The 16,845-nt window shown below is 41.3% G+C and overlaps 1 long non-coding RNA gene across 1 annotated transcript in view; it reads right to left on the bottom strand.

Annotated features, from left to right (window-relative positions):
- The window catches only part of LOC136610719 (uncharacterized), a 53,930-nt gene extending 46,992 nt beyond the window's left edge, over positions 1 to 6,938 (bottom strand). The window contains exon 1 of the long non-coding RNA XR_010790151.1: positions 6,846 to 6,938. This is a non-coding gene — a long non-coding RNA (uncharacterized lncRNA). The remainder of the gene's footprint in view (positions 1 to 6,845) is intronic.
- Positions 6,939 to 16,845: the final 9,907 nt, after the last annotated feature.

Genomic DNA, 16,845 nt, shown 5'->3' with positions numbered 1-16,845 from the left:
TTAGATATTATAAATCCCATAACTACCAATATAGTACAATGGTGCCTTGGCTTGTGAGTTTAATCCGTTCCGTGGTGGAGCTCTTAAGCCAAAACACTCATGTCAAATCACTTTTCCTCATTGAAATGAACTGAAATGCCATTAATCCATTCCAGTTCATTTTAATGGGGTAAATTTTACACTACATGTAAAAAAAAATGAATATCAATGCTCACCTACCGCCGGCATTCTCGTCCTTGCGATGGTCTGCGGTGCTGCTGCAGGCTGTCACATCCTCCTCCATGCCGACAGAGCATTTCTTCCTGTAAGCGGGGCTTTAATACCCCGCCTCCAGCAAGCTAATGCTCTGATTGGTTAATCCAGCGCTGCATCAGCCAATGAAAGCTGGCGCTTGGTTAAACAATCACAGTTATTCAATGACATCAGATGACGTCATTAAATATCTGTGATTGGTTACTCCAGTGTCAGCTTTCATTGGCTAACGTGGCACTGGATTAACCAATCAGAGCATTAGCTTGCTGGAGGCAGGGTATTCAAGCCCCGCTTCCAGGAAGAAATGCTCTGTCGGCATGGAGGAGGACACGACAGCCTGCAACAGTGCGCAGACCATCGCGATGACCAGAACGCCAGTGGTAGGTGAGTAGTAGACCTCCCTTGCAAAATGTTTGACTTGCAAGCAGGCTCATAGCCCGATTTTTTTGCTCTTAAATCAGAGCAAAAATTCAGGAGAGAGCCTGCTTGAAAGTCAAGAAGCTCACAAGCTGAGGCACTCGTAAACCAAGGTAGCATTGTAAATGTTAATGCTTAAGCAATATGCATGACAGGGCTGGACTATTTGACCGATGGACAATTGGGCAGTTGCACTGGTATCTTCAGCATGTAGGGCTCTGAGGGGGCACCCCTTCCATTTTGAATATTATCAGTCTAAACTGTTCATTTATGTCCAATGTAACATTTTCAAAATATTATGCATTCAATTTGTCAAAATTACTAACTAGCCACTGTTTGTCTCTGTTATTGATGAGGTGTGATCCACATCAACTTCACCCACATCAGTATCATCTTCAATATCATGCATCGTTGAATATGTCATGAGAAATACAATGTAAAAAATCGTCAATGTTATGATGCCCGGATTGAAGATGCAGGTGGCATGTGGTGTGATGGCATAGAGGTAACAGGCAGCGGCAGTTTGTTGCAGAAAATTACACTTTTACAAAAATAATAGTTTCATTTCAGCACTCCACAGAAGGGTCAAATACGTAATTGTTGCATAAGAAATAAAGTTTGACTTCACTCTATTGAAAGTCACAGCAGTTAACATTCAGTTTTACTACTTTTTCTGTGACACCCAGCAACTGGCAATTGTATCAATTGTCCTTTTTACCAATAAATCCTATTTAATGTATGTATACGTAGTTGAGTACAGATACATACAATGAGGTGAACAGTCTCAGTATAGGAATAGTATATATGTATATATAGTTTAGTATAGGTACAGTGGAGTGAACAGTCTTAGTATAAGTATAGTATATATCAGGGGCATACAGTAGCTAAAAGCTCAGGGGCCTGGTGCAAAAGTTCAGCTTGCCCCCCCCCCCCCCTTCCCCACCTCCCACGTACCTATATCTAAACCGTGCTGCATACAGCTGCAAAACACATTTCCATACATGATCTAGCCCCTTGGCGTAATCTTTCCAAACATGACTCATTTCCTGAACTACATGAAAAATTGTTTGTAGCCCCTTGAGCCATTCTCACACACATCGCTTTTTACCATTATTAGCATGGCATCCCGAGCTCTGTGCTAACCGCGGTACAATGTTTCCATTGATTTTAATGGGATTACTCAGACCTGAGCTCGAACAAGGTGGTTCTAGCTCTGCGATTTTCGACAGCTGTCTGTTCTATATTTGCGTTTTCACGTTTTTGAATGCACCTCCTCACCCATCACAATGATAGGGTGCATTAAAAAGCACTGTATCATGCGTTCAGAAATGTTTTTGAACCACAATTAAGAAAAACATTAAAAAACTGCATGCGGTATTCAAAGACCATATATGTTTTTAAGAAACTGTATACACTATTAAAAACCGCATGTGTCTTTGATGCTTTTTTTTATTTTGTGTGTAAAGTGTGCAATTATATTCAGTATATACAGGGAGATGTATAACATATAGCAGCCGTAGATAGATAGATAGATAGATAGATAGATAGATAGATAGATAGATAGATAGATAGATAGATAGGTTCCGATATAAGAAAATATAAAAAATCCTCTGCGCTCTTTAGGGAAAAGATGTCTAGGTAGCTTTCATAGGGTGTGGATAAAATGACCTTTAATAAAATGCAACGCGTTTCATCGCTCCACGGCATCTTTCTCAAGCATAAACAATTACAGCTTCTTCACAAACATTTATTAAAGTACAATTACTCACATATGTCACTGCGGCAGAAGGATCAGAGAAAAGATCCGAAAATAATTTTACTGGGTTGATCCTTTTAAAATATAACCTTTATTGATAACTAATTAAAATAAATGAGGCCTCCAAACAATAAGTGAGACAAACAACAAACCACAACACACAACGCACAAAACGTGGGACCAAAAAGGATCAGAAAAAGATGCTGGGATGATGTGATATCAAACAACCACCAATCTCAAAGTAATTCACAACTACTTCTGGACGGAATTTGATGATTCAACGTTTCAAAGTCTTGTTGAAGTGTTGTGATAAAGAGCAATATCCTCCACCTAATAGCGTGGAGCAAATGACCAATACGTTTTAAAGTACGCTTGGCCTAAATTGAGAGGACGAGACCTCCAGTGTACTTTCTATTACTTCATATGTACACTGCTGGTTACACAAACATGGTGGCTGAAAAAACAGTACCCAGCATTACCACTACTGCACTCTAATGATAAGCAGAAAGTAGTGGTAAATAACTAAATATTCTAGAAAAAGGAGTAATTCGCAGGTATTGATGATGAAATACAAATATCTGAGATGATAATCGGTCCGACGCGTTTCCGTTAGATAAATAACTCATCAGGGACCCATATACAAAATAAAGGCCTGGCTAAAGTATCCAGGAGGATAATGAGTTACATAAACCACGTAAGGAGTGCTTTTTGTAAAAATATAAGGAGACAACCAAAGCGATGTATACGGTTGTGCTTCCTTAACAAAGCGTCCACAAGACTGTGGGGGATGGATACCCTGGAGTATTGGTAACGCCTATAGGACAAAAGGCATTAAACCAATAAAAGAGAACATGAACAGGGATCCAAAATACCCTGATATATACAGAGGTTCTTTGGAAAGGTTATCCCACTGTCCCAGCCTCTGATGAATGGGCTGAAGCAACAAGTGGAATGATAACCCTTTCAATGTACTTAGAGAGATTGAGTCAATGCTCAAAAGTAAACTACTGCTTATCAATAACTAGTAGGAAAAAAAAAATTGTAGGAAGCACCAATAATCAACCATCTATCTAATTGAAGAGTAAATGGTTCCCTATGCTCCTAACAGAGGAATAGAGACAATGTTCAATGGTAAAATGACCTGCAGTTGCTAACTAACTCGTAGTTCAGTTAAAGACCCAAAGCAGCTAACTCTCTAAGAACTGAGTGGACGCAGCAAAGTCTCCAGCCCTGAAGGTGGACTGGAGAGAAATAAAAAGGGAACGTCCGAATGCCTTTTATATAGGGCCTAAACAGATACACCCACTAGGGGTGTGAGATATTGTTCACCAATCCGGTGCTTAAATCACTTATTGACCCCCCAATTGGGTGTGTACTAAGCTGGTTCTAGATAACATATAGGATCAAAGGATGCCTATAAGGCTAATATGTGAGCCGATCGTCATAAATGGATGTTTGGTCACTGTTTCTTAACACAAAAGATAAAGGTATTAGGTACCTGTAATGCAGACGCGCCACAGACTCCTGGCTTGGATGTAGAGCCGGCGGAGTAGCGGCGTGAGGTGTATGACGCGGCGGCGTCAGAGCGCGATGACGCGACGGCGTCTCGAGGTGTATGACTGGTAGTTATGGCAACGGCCAAACTACAGGGACAGATACAGCGCGCCGGACATACAACAGGTTGAACAAAAAGTGTGAGTACATAAAAGTTCTACAATTCATATTAAGTGAAGATAAAGACCTTCAGTCCTGAAAGAATAGAAAACAATAAGTCAAAGAATAAAGTAACTGTAATGTTTTAAAAGAAAGGAAACTCAACGCTTAAAGAAATAAAAGAAATAGGAGAGAGCTAATTAGGAGAGCAGAGCATAAGGAATAGGAAAGATTCCCATGCTTTTTCACTATAGGAGTAGCCTGTTTGTTGTCCAGTTAACAAGTCTGCGCTGCATGCCTGTATCCTCTCAGATAGCTCTGCTACTACCTCTAAGGAAACTGAATTGCATTTTAAAGAAACATAATCTGGAATTGTGCTGAGAATGTACTTTTCAAATTGCATTAGATGAAGCAGAAGATTCTTGCTGTCTTGAAATAATAATATGGTTATTGTTTTCACTGTTAACTCTGCGTCCTGGAGTCTCTTCCCACCATTCACCATCAGCACTGAGGTACGGCACTACACATATCAGGAGACAGAAGTGTTTTATTTTATTTTTCTCCTTTTTATATTCTTGTTTTGTCTGACACAGACCTTGATCTGTGTTTGGACTGGCATCACAAACTTGACAATTGGCAGAAGAATAAATGTTGTTAATAGCCTTTCAGTCTGAGAAGAAGTCACTGATGTTATCACATTTTTATCTTTCTCCTATTTTTCACTTTCTGTGTTCTTCTCATATACTCTCCAATGGCAATACATCCTGTAGCTCTCCTTTTCGTTCTTTCCCCTTGGGGTACTCCTCACCTCAAAACATCTCCCTCCTGTCAGAGCTGTCTCAGATGTCACTCCATTACCCCCTCCACTCCTGACTATGGACAGAGACTCTGGCAGCAACAGTCCTATGACTGTCAGCCTGTATGAAGAGCAGGCAGATAGAGAGGAAACATATTCACTCAGCTTGTCTGTCAGATAGAGACCCCGGAGTTTAGCAATATCAATAGGACACATCTGTACATCAGAGAGCAGGACCTCCATCACACTGCAGTAGTGCTCTCACTCTCCCTCCAAGAGCTGGCTCACATCTCAGTCTATCAGCAAGACTATCTGGCTGTGCTGGGAGAAGGCTTCTCTCCCTTCACAGCACTATTCATCAATTCTCCAACCGTAATAGCTGCCCTGCATGCCTTCTTTCCACTATCAGGTAACTTAAAATATATGTAGAAAAAATTCTTGTTATCTGTATAGCATCAACTTATTCTGCAGTGCTTTCAGGTAATTTATTACCGCCCACCAAGCCGGGTACTCATTTTACCGACCTTGGAAGGATGGAAGGCTGAGTCAACCTCAAGCTTGCGGGGATTGAACTTGTAACCTTCAGGTCATGAGCGAGAGCTTAGGACTGCATTTCTGCTGCCCTAATACTCTTATGTATTAATCATGGGGGTTATAAATGTAACCACCCCTTACATGTATTCTTCAATATCAACCTGAGCTCTTGTGACCTGTCTTTCTTGACCACTCTTTCGATTTACCACAGTATTACTGTGACTAATCTCCACTAACTGACACTGGCTTGATTGATTAGGTTGCTGTCTGCTTCATGGTACCAAATCACGATTTTGCCCTGACTTTCGTTATTGATAATAGCCCTTCCTTCTGTATCACTAGCTCTTTGTAATTATCTTAACTAATTGCCTTTGCAACCATATCTCTAATTTCTTTCTATGTATTCTGCTTCTAGGCTAGACATTATCCAGGGAATCAGAAACTGGACCAGCTTTGGGCACTGTAGTCCTGTGGTCGGCTGAGTACCTGGACCGAAACCGCAGTTTTGGAAAAGGGGGTTCTGTAAGTGAATTGCATTTCTTTTCTTGGTTAGCACAGGAGCCCCACCATTACAATGTAATAATAATAATACTGAAATTTTAAAAACACTAATATAGGCACTCTGTAGTATAAAGCTTATTTTATTTTGCACCATATCTACCTCTTTGAATGCAGCCAGCCTTCTTAACAATGGGTGCTTTCATTCTGAAACCAGATCGCTACTATAATTTTGTTTTAAGAAAATAACAAAATAAATCTTCACGCTTCCTGAACATCATGCAGGTAACATAGTTTATTTATATGTTAGCATACTGGCAGACTAGAGGAGGACGTATATTTATAGGTAGAGAGATATATATTTAGACGTAGTAATGGCAACCAAATGACAACATACATTGTTTGCTGGATACACAATAGAAACAAGACTTTGTGTGGTTATTATTCTGCTTATTTTATAACTAAGCTTTATTTATAAAGAGGTTTAGATGAAGGTAGCAGCAAATTCGAAAGGTATTTTTTTGTTATTAGAAAAGTGGATTTGCAAGCGGAGTTGGGCTTTAAAGTCTGATGTCTTTCTATAACTGATTCACTGTCAAACTGATATATAAAAAACACCTAAACTATAAAACACCAGAACTAACTTTACCAATTATAATAGAATAAAAGTGCCCTACATTTCTGTCAGTGCAGAATGCTTTATTGATACATTCATGTTACTCAATTATGACCTACCTGTTCTTGTTTATAAATAAAGATGTTAAGCTGTGATATAAAAAAGAAAGCCAACAACCTTTTGTACAATACATATAATATAACCCTTATTTCTATTGTGCGCTTAGTTCTCTGAGTGCACATAGCATAAATCAAATGCACCCCATGCATTTTTAGTAATATAATATTTGTATGTATTCAATAAAGTGGTGTAAAAACACTCACCTGGTGCCAGGTGGAGAGACCCTGTGACAGGGAAACTCACCCGATCATAGGTAATTGTATTGCTTGAAAAAGGCGTCTGCTGTGGTATGCCGAAACACGTTGCATTGAAGTATGGTATATGTATATACTTGTCCTCGATCTTCCCGAACCTGGTGAGTGCGGAGTCTATTTTTTCTTCTTTAAGTGCACATAGCAATAAAAACAATGCATGTCTACATTCTTGTTGTCATGGCTATGTACAGGAAAATGTACATTCTACAAATTGCTGATGTACTTTGACTTATAGTGCTCATAGTTCTAAACTGTGTTCCACTTGTCAAGGTCAATTGCAAGTATTAACCCCTTAAGGACACAGCCATTCATCTCATTTTCGATCTTTCCTCCCCACAAAAAAAAAAAAATCATAACTCTTTTATTTGCCCATCAACGTAGCTGTCTGAGGGCTTGTTTTTTGGGGGGACGAGTTGTATTTTTCATTTGTTTTATTTAATGTACCATATAATGTGCTAAGAAAACCTTTTGAAAATTTTTATGTGGAGTGAAATAGATAAAAAAACCAATTCTGCGATCTTCGTGTGGGCCTTGTTTTTACAGTGTACAGACTGCAGCAAAAATGACATGATAACTTTATTCTATGGGTCAGTGCGATTACGATAATGCCAAAGTAATAATTTTTTTTGCTCTACTACTTTTAAAATAACAGATCTTTTTTAGGGAAAAATAAAAAAATTTTTGCTGCCATCTTCTGTCTGCCACAACTTTTTTATTTTTCAGTCGCCATAGTTGTGCGAAGACTCATGTGTCTATTGGTACTATTACGGAGTACATATGAGTTTGTGATCAATTTTTTTATACATTTTATCTTGGTGAGGGGCTACCAAAAAAGCGCAATTCTGTCATTGTGTATTTTTTTCTGCCGACATACAGGAACAAATAATACTTTACTTTAATAGATCAGACTTTACATATGCAGAAATACCAAATTTGTTTTTGTTTTTTTATTACAAATATGGGAAAAGGTTTTTATGAAACTTTTGCTTCCTTTTATTTTTTCTAATAATTAATAAAAGTTTTTTAAAATAATTTTTTATGTTTTTTTTTAGTTCGCAATGGGGACTTAAACTTGTGATTGTTTGATTGCTGTATACAGCTCCACCTCCATGCAAACCCTCAAACACACAGGACGTAATTGTACATCCTGTGTCATTAAGAGGATTTCTGCAATTTTGATGTTGTTGGCTGATATTTAGAATAAGCCATCAATATCAGACACGTGGGGGTCTTTGGTGGGTGCTACATCCCCTTCCAGCCTTCCAACCTTCCAAGGTTGGTAAATTGAGTACCCAGCTTGCTGGGGAGGTAATAAATAAAATTACCTGAAAGCGCTGCAAAATAAGTTGGCGCTATAAAAATAACAAGATTTATTTATTGTTACTAGAAGGGCTATTTTTGTTGAGTTAAAAAAAAAGAGTAACATTTTAAGGACTTCAAGGTCACTATCTTGTAATAGTTTCTGTGTTTCAGTAATCAGGAAGAAATCAAATAAATTAATTGGTATGTAGATTACTAAGCAGTCAATTATTCAAATCCTAAAGCTCTGCTAGGATTATAGCTTCTGAGCTCAGGATTGGACAGGCTTATTTGGGTATACTTAGTCAGAAGTGGAGATTAAAGTAAATGCATTAAAAGGTGGACTTGATTATCTTTCTTACATATACACTCATTGTAAAAAAAAAAAAAATCAAGCACCTGGAAGGAGTTGTCAGAATTGAATGAAACTTTCTCTGTGTGATTGTAACATTGATATAAGTAAGTGATTACAATATCAGAGCAAAAGGATCATTTATTGCGAAAAACTGAACTGAAGGGAGGCTGTAGTACCCTGTTGTACTGCCTCTAGCTTGGATACAAAGATGTGATACGGGTGGGCATGGAGGCTCTAGTACCCTGTTGTACCGCCTCTAGCTTGGATACAAGATGTGATATCGGCGGGCATGCATAGAGGTTTGGTATGGCATCCTGCAACATATGAATCCACACTTGCTGTAACTGACCCCCAAACTCCTAGGCTGTTGAAGTTGGCTTCCCAGATGGTCCCATACGTGTTCTATTGGTAATAAATCTGGTGACTGGGCAGCCACAGAATTGTGACAATGTTGTGGAGGCATTCCTGTGACACCCTTGCTGTGTGGTTGAGCATTATCCTGTTGGAAAATGCTTCTTAGAAGCCGCCATGAGAGGAACGCTTGTGGCAGCAGGATTTCCTGAACATATCGCTGAGTTGTAATTGTCCCCCATTCCACTACTAGGAGTGACAGACTGTCATATGCAATGGCCCCCCAGACCATCCCACTAGCAATGGGGGCAGTATGCTGATTCACAACAAAGGCAGGATTGAGGCACCTAACCCTAGGTCTCCAGACACAAACATGGCTGTTATCAGCACCCAAGCTAAACCTGGATTGGTTGCTAAAGACAAATTGGTTCTACTCACTAAAAGTCTAGTTTTGTCGTTCACGACACCACTGTAAACAGAATTGAGAGTGGCTGTCAAAGGCAGTACATGTAATGAGCGCTGTGAGACCAAATATTCTTTAGCCAAGTGCCTGGAAATGGTTCCCACAAACACAGGTGCCTGTAACGATGGTGCCACCTGTCTCTGAATGGAAAACAGTGAAACAGTTACAGCTGTTTGTGCTGGTTGAACAATCAGACAATCCTCTCTATTGGTGTTCTGCCAAGGGCATCCTGAACCTGGTGTCTTTGTGTACATGCTCTGATGCATCCACTGGTCCCAACACATCCTAACAGTCTGGTCAGAATGGCCCAGGTGGCAGGCAATTCGTCAATAAGACTATCCAGCTTCTCGCATTGCAGTAATGTGCAATTGTGTCATAGAGGCATGCTTAGTAGTCAACAAGCTCTAAACAAGTGGAAAAAGAGGTCCACTACACACAAATAGCTTCTGAAAGGCTTTGTATAGTCCAGGGGAGAACCACTTTTTAGTCAAGACCATTCATTCAAACACACCACAAATTTAAGCATTTGCATATCTGCCTGAGATGTAACTGCATGCCAAATTTTGCAGCAAAATGACAACTCCTTCCAGGTGTTTGATTTTTTTGGACAAAGGGTGTATTTTCTGAAAAGAATGAGCCAGCAAAGACCCTGTGGCAAATCAATGAATCCACAAAGTTAAATGACAGGTACAGTAAACTGACCAATAGACCCAATATAGATTTCAGAAAAAGATGATCACCAATAAACATATTTTGGGCAGCCTAATGAGCAAGTTATTTTTGCAGAGGGAGCAAAGTAATGGCTGTAAGACGCCCCTCACTGCTTATTTCATAGAAAACTAGAGGATTGGTTGGGTAAATGCTGACAAAAACTGTTGGAAGACAGCAAGGAGGTCCCCACAGAGAACAGTTGGTTTGGCAGATCCCTCAAACAAAAAATGATGCCTACAGCCAGTATAAAGGCACAACCATAGAAGAGATGGGGCCCTATAGTGAAAACGTAAATGGGTTCCCTATTAGGGTGTTTGATTTTGCCACTCATAACAGAAGGACCTGGTGTTTGTTTCCATTTATTTATCCTATAATATCACCCTTGGGCCAATTCTTTACCCTATTTGCTAAAAGTGCTAAAGTTCCTCTTTGGATGAAGAACCTTCATATGCTCTTGCTACCCAGTAGAAAAAGGGATGGTGCAATTAAAGCTGGGGCCCCCTGTCTCCAAGGATCCCATAGCAGTCGCATGGTCTGCTTCTATTGTATGTATGCCCTTGACTAAAAGTTTTCTTCCATATTAAAGTGGTATATTTTGTACAATTTTTCAGTGCTCCACTTACATGATTCCCTTGGATTCATGTTTATTTTCCAAGACTTTCAACCTACTAACTACAATTATCTGTAGTACAATAGCTTTTTGGTTTTCTCTGTTTTTGCTTGATTAAGACTCTGAAAGCTTTTTTATTATAAAAATTTGTAGGCATTTTTTAAAAATACATTTTTGTATATTTTTACATGCACTATTTAGTTAGTGATGCCCATGTAAAAATACAATAATCACAACTATATTTATCCTCAATGTTTTATCAATGAATTACACAAGTGCTTCCATGCAAAATAATGTACAAAGTATGATCTAGACTTCCCAACATATAATGCATTAGGGAATTCTTCAGACCATTTCACTTTTTTATAATATCTTATGTTGTAGCCTTGTGAAAATTAAAAAAAAAAGTTTTTCACCGTCATTCTGTACTCAATATACCATAAGTGCAAACAGAATGTTAGAAATCTTTGTAACTTTTTTTAAGTATTAAAAACTAACATTTTGCATTGACTGAAGTATTCAGACCCTTTGACACACACCTGCCTATATAAGGTCTCACAGCTAACAATGCATATCAGAGCCAAACCCAAGGCATGAGCAGGAAAGAAATGCCTGTAGAGCTCAGAGACAAAATTGTCTGGAGGCAGTATCTGGAGAAGGCTACAAAAATGTCTGTTGCATTAAAAGTTCCCAAGAGCACAGTTGCTTCCATAATTCTTAAATGGAAGAAGTTTGGAGTAACCAAGACTCTTCCTGGAGCTGGCCGACCCACCAAACTAAGTAATTGAAAGAGAAGGGCCTCAGTAAGAGAGGTGACTGAGAACCGAATAGTCACTCTGGCTGAGCTCCAAAGATCCTGTGTGCAAATGGGAGAAACCTCCAAAAGGTGAACCATCACTGCAGCACTCCACCGATCTGTGCTATATGGCAGAGTGGCCAGAAAGAGGCCTCTCCTCAGTAAAAGACACATAAAGACCACCTGGAGTTTGTGAAAAAAACACCTAAAGGACCTTCAGACTGTGAGAAACAAGATTCTTTGGTATGATGAAACCAAGATTGAACTTGGCCTCAATTCTATGCATTATGTCTAGAGAAACTAGGCATTGTTCATCCCCACCAGGCAGAATGGTGTGGAAAAACTTGATTTTTTTAATTTGCACAAAACCACAACATAACAAATTGTAAAAACAGTAAAAATGTCTGAAGACTTTCCAAATGGAATGTATGTATGTTATCTATTGCTTGATTATTTCATTTCACACTTCCATATGTCCTGGCTTTTAACATGTCATTGCTTTGTCTTACCTCATAGCACGTTTTTTACAGTTTTCCTGCCTCCAATTGTTGCCTCATCGCATAACCAGTTGTCCAGATTCTGCAAGTTTATTCAATTAGTGGACTTCTAATGAGCTTATTGTGCTGTATATAATGGTAGTGGGCAAACAATGCCCAACACTCGTCCCCGTATGTCTATGCTCCCGTGCTGTCACACAGGAGCTACTATCACTGACTCACTCACAGAGCAGCCAGCAGGGGGGTGGGATGGCTGCAGGAGAGTTCTCTCTTCGCGCTCCCTTGTCCTTCTCCATTGACTTTGCATAGCAGTCGTTCAGCTCATCGTCCATCGTTTATACTGTATAAATATTCAAAGGCTGCTATGTAAAGTCAATGAAGAGGGGCAGGGGAGCGCGAATGAAGAACTTTCCTCCAGCCGCCCCATTGTGAGCTAATGATACTAGCTCCTGTGTAGCAGCACGGGAGCGAGTTTGTGCGGGGACGGGTGTCAGGCATCATTTGTTTGACATTCGTCCCATCTAAATGGGGCTCAATAATCACTTGTTTATTGGGAGTTTCAACATTCTTCAATGAATTTATGTTGCGGCGTACCACCACTGGCTCCCCCACTGACCTGCTGCTGGAGTTACAGTCAGTCACTGTCCTCATCTGTCACAGTACACGCCATATCCTGCCTGCTCCCCTGTCTCTGGCTTCAACCTGCAGGACTCATGCACTCTTCTGCTGCTCAGCTTAAAAGGCCAGCATAAATTCCACTAATCGTTCCCCCAACAATCCTGTCCCAGCACCTGCTATATTAGGCATCCACACTCCAGGGTGAATGTCTAAGCAGTTTCTTCCAATTCATTATCACAATGTCCCAATTTGTATTCTTCTGCTTTAAACCTCTGCTTGACTCTGACTTCTGGATTCCTGACCTCTGCTACATTTATGGAGCACTCTATTCATATGCTGCCTGCCCTGACTCATTGCCTGATACCTGTGTTGAAATGTATCCTGTCTGGCCTGACCTTGACTTGTTTCTTTACGTCTGTGATCACACCCTCAATTACTGCACTTGGCCCTTTGTAGCATCAGCAGCCATGCTACTGAGACTATTTATGTGAGCAAAGACTGAATCCTACTCGGAGGGGTCAAGGGTGTAAATCAGGGTTTCCCAAACACATCCTCCAGATGCACCCCTAAGCCAAATAAGTGTGTGGCAAGGCGGATCCACATCTGTTTGTCTGACAACTTATCTGTGTATGCTATTACACAGTAACCAGAGACATAATATATAAGTAAAACGTTTGTTCCTATACTATATTTACCATAAGTCAGTATTGAAATACCATCCAATTCAAATTTACTGTTGTAAAGGAGAAATCTGAAAAAATATTTATATTTTTGCAATTGATGTAAATTATAAATTTGCTCTAAAGTGAACGTATAATATCCAAGTTTCAAAGTCAAAAAGCCAACTTTATTTTCAGAATTTTATATGCCTGCTGCTAAGGGAGGCAGAGCATTGTTTTCATTAGAGATAAGCAGATCAGATGTCCTATGATCCGTAGAAAAATTCATTCAATGATCCAAGACCATACAAGTCATGAGTTCAGATCCACTTGGATCATTTCCGCACATAGCTTTCTAGGATGTCTCTTTGTATCAACTAATCAAGGAATCTTCTCCAAGTCTGTAATATGTGCATCAGTTGGTGATTTGGGCAATCACAAGAGAAAGAATAGCGGAGCTAGTGCTAGATACATAGATTATAATGAGTTTTGTCATGCAAAATTGCCTGAAAAGGAAATGTTATGTGATGCAAAGCAAATGATGAGCTTTTGCCATATTCATGAAGAATTAACTATCAAGAAAGATGGCTGCAATAAACACTTCATTGGCATGCACTTTCTGCTTCAGTTATTATGCTCCAGTATCTTCAGAGAGGATTTAATAGAAAGGAAGAAGGGGAAGTAATACAAGTGAGGAAAAAGAAATATATGTTAAAGAGAAGAATGCAAAATGTGTGTAATATAGAGGGAAACACAAGAAATATGAGAAACAAGGAACACAAAGTCATAGAAGCAAAATGGGAAAAAATAATATAATTTGTTATAGAATTCTGACTTTCACAATCACAAATGCTAATAGTACTACTTAATTGTACACTTATCAGTCACAACATTAACTTAAAAACATACAATTGATCATTTTCTGATGACACATTCCTTTTAAATCCTGTAAGTTATGAGGTGGGAACCCTATGGATTAACACATCTCACAGATGTTTGATTGGACTGAGAACTGGTGGAATTTGGAAGTCAAGTTAGGACTAGAGATGAGCGAGCACCAAAATGCTCGGGTGCTCGTTACTCGGGACGAAATTTTCGCGATGCTCGAGGGTTCGTTTCGAGTAACGAACCCCATTGAAGTCAATGGGCGACCCGAGCATTTTTGTATATCGCCGATGCTCGCTAAGGTTTTCATTTGTGAAAATCTGGGCAATTCAAGAAAGTAATGGGAACGACACAGCAACGGATAGGGCAGGCGAGGGGCTACATGTTGGGCTGCATCTCAAGTTCACAGGTCCCACTATTAAGCCACAACAGCGGCAAGAGTGGGCCCCCCCCCCTCCCAACAACTTTTACTTCTGAAAAGCCCTCATTAGCAATGCATACCTTAGCTAAGCACCACACTACCTCCAACAAAGCACAATCACTGCCTGCATGACACTCCGCTGCCACTTCTCCTGGGTTACATGCTGCCCCCCCCCCCCCCCGCATGACGCAGTGTCCACAGCGCACACCAAAGTGTCCCTGCGCAGCCTTCAGCTGCACTCATGCCACACCACCCTCATGTCTATTTATAAGTGCGTCTGCCATGAGGGGGAACCGCAGGCACACACTGCAGAGGGTTGGCACGGCTAGGCAGCGACCCTCTTTAAAAGGGGCCGGGTGATAGCCCACAATGCTGTACAGAAGCAATGAGAAATATAATCCTGTGCCACCGCCATCAGGAGCTGCACACGTGGGCATAGCAATGGGGAACCTATGTGCCACACACTATTTATTCTGTCAAGGTGTCTGCATGCCCCAGTCAGACCGCGTTTTTTTATAAATAGTCACAGGCAGGTACAACTCCGCAATGGGAATTCCGTGTGCACCCACAGCATGGGTGGCTCCCTGGAACACACCGGCTGTACATAAATGTATCCCATTGAAGTGCCCTGGACAGCAGACCTAACGTCAGATTAAATGCAGGTGTGCTTCGGCCCACACTGCATGCCCCAACCTGACTGGGGTTTTTAATTCATAGACACAGGCAGGTACAACTCCCTATTGTGAAGTCCCTGTGGACCCACAGCATGGGTGGCTCCCTGGAACCCACCGGGGGTACATAAATATATCCCATTGCAGTGCCCAGCACAGCTGAGGTAATGTCATGTTTAATGCAGGTGGGCTTCGGCCCACACTGCATGCCCCAGTCAGACTGGGGTTCTTTAGAAGTGGACACATGCAGTTACAACTCCGTGTGGACCGACAGCATGGGTGGCTCCCTGGAACCCACCGGCGGTACATAAATATATCCCATTGCAGTGCCCAACACAGCTGATGTAACGTCAGCTTTAATGCAGGTGGGCAAAAAATTAATTGGATTACACTGTAGGCGAGGGCTCCAAAAAATTGGTGTACCAACAGTACTAATGTACGTCAGAAAAATTGCCCATGCATAACCAAGTGGGCAGGTGAAACCCATTAATCGCTTTGGTTAATGTGGCTTAATTTGTAACTAGGCCTGGAGGCAGCCCAGTTAAAATAAAAATTGGTTCAGGTGAAAGTTTCAACGCTTTAATGAGCATTGAAACATATACAAATTGTTTACAAAAATTATATGACTGAGCCTTGTGGGCCTAAGAAAAATTGCCCGTTCGGCGTGATTACGTCAGGTTTCAGGAGGAGGAGGATGAATATTATACACAGATTGATAAAGCTAAAAGGTCCATGTTTTTGATGGTGATAGAGAACAATGCTTCCATCTGCGGGTGCAGCCTACGTATTGTTTAGGTATCGCTGCTGTCCGCTGGTGGAGAAGAGAAGTCTGGGGAAATCCAGGCTTTGTTCATCTTGATGAGTGTAAGCCTGTCGGCACTGTCGGTTGACAGGCGGGTACGCTTATCCGTGATGATTCCCCCAGCCGCACTAAACACCCTCTCTGACAAGACGCTAGCCGCAGGACAAGCAAGCACCTCCAGGGCATACAGCGCGAGTTCAGGGCACGTGTCCAGCTTCGACACCCAGTAGTTGTAGGGGGCAGAGGCGTCACGGAGGACGGTCGTGCGATCGGCTATGTACTCCCTCACCATCCTTTTACAGTGCTCCCGCCGACTCAGCCTTGACTGGGGAGCGGTGACACAGTCTTGCTGGGGAGCCAGAAAGCTGTCAAAGGCCTTAGAGAGTGTTCCCCTGCCTGTGCTGTACACGCTGCCTGATCTCTGCGCCTCCCCTGCTACCTGGCCCTTGGAACTGCGCCTTCGGCCACTAGCGCTGTCGGATGGGAATTTTACCATCAGTTTGTCCGCCAGGGTCCTGTGGTATAGCATCACTCCCGAACCCCTTTCCTCTTCGGGTATGAGAGTGGAAAGGTTCTCCTTATACCGTGGGTCGAGCAGTGTGTACACCCAGTAATCCGTAGTGGCCAGAATGCGTGTAACGTGAGGGTCACGAGAAAGGCATCCTAACATGAAGTCAGCCATGTGTGCCAGGGTACCTGTACGCAACACATGGCTGTCCTCACTAGGAAGATCACTTTCAGGATCCTCCTCCTCCTCCTGCTCCTCAGGCCATACACGCTGAAACGATGACAGGCAAGCAGCATGTGTACC

The sequence above is a fragment of the Eleutherodactylus coqui genome, chromosome 2 (assembly GCF_035609145.1).
Source record: "Eleutherodactylus coqui strain aEleCoq1 chromosome 2, aEleCoq1.hap1, whole genome shotgun sequence".
Lineage (NCBI taxonomy): Eukaryota > Metazoa > Chordata > Amphibia > Anura > Eleutherodactylidae > Eleutherodactylus > Eleutherodactylus coqui.
The sequence above is the reverse complement of the archived record's forward strand: the minus strand, read 5'-3'. Positions and strand labels throughout refer to the sequence as shown.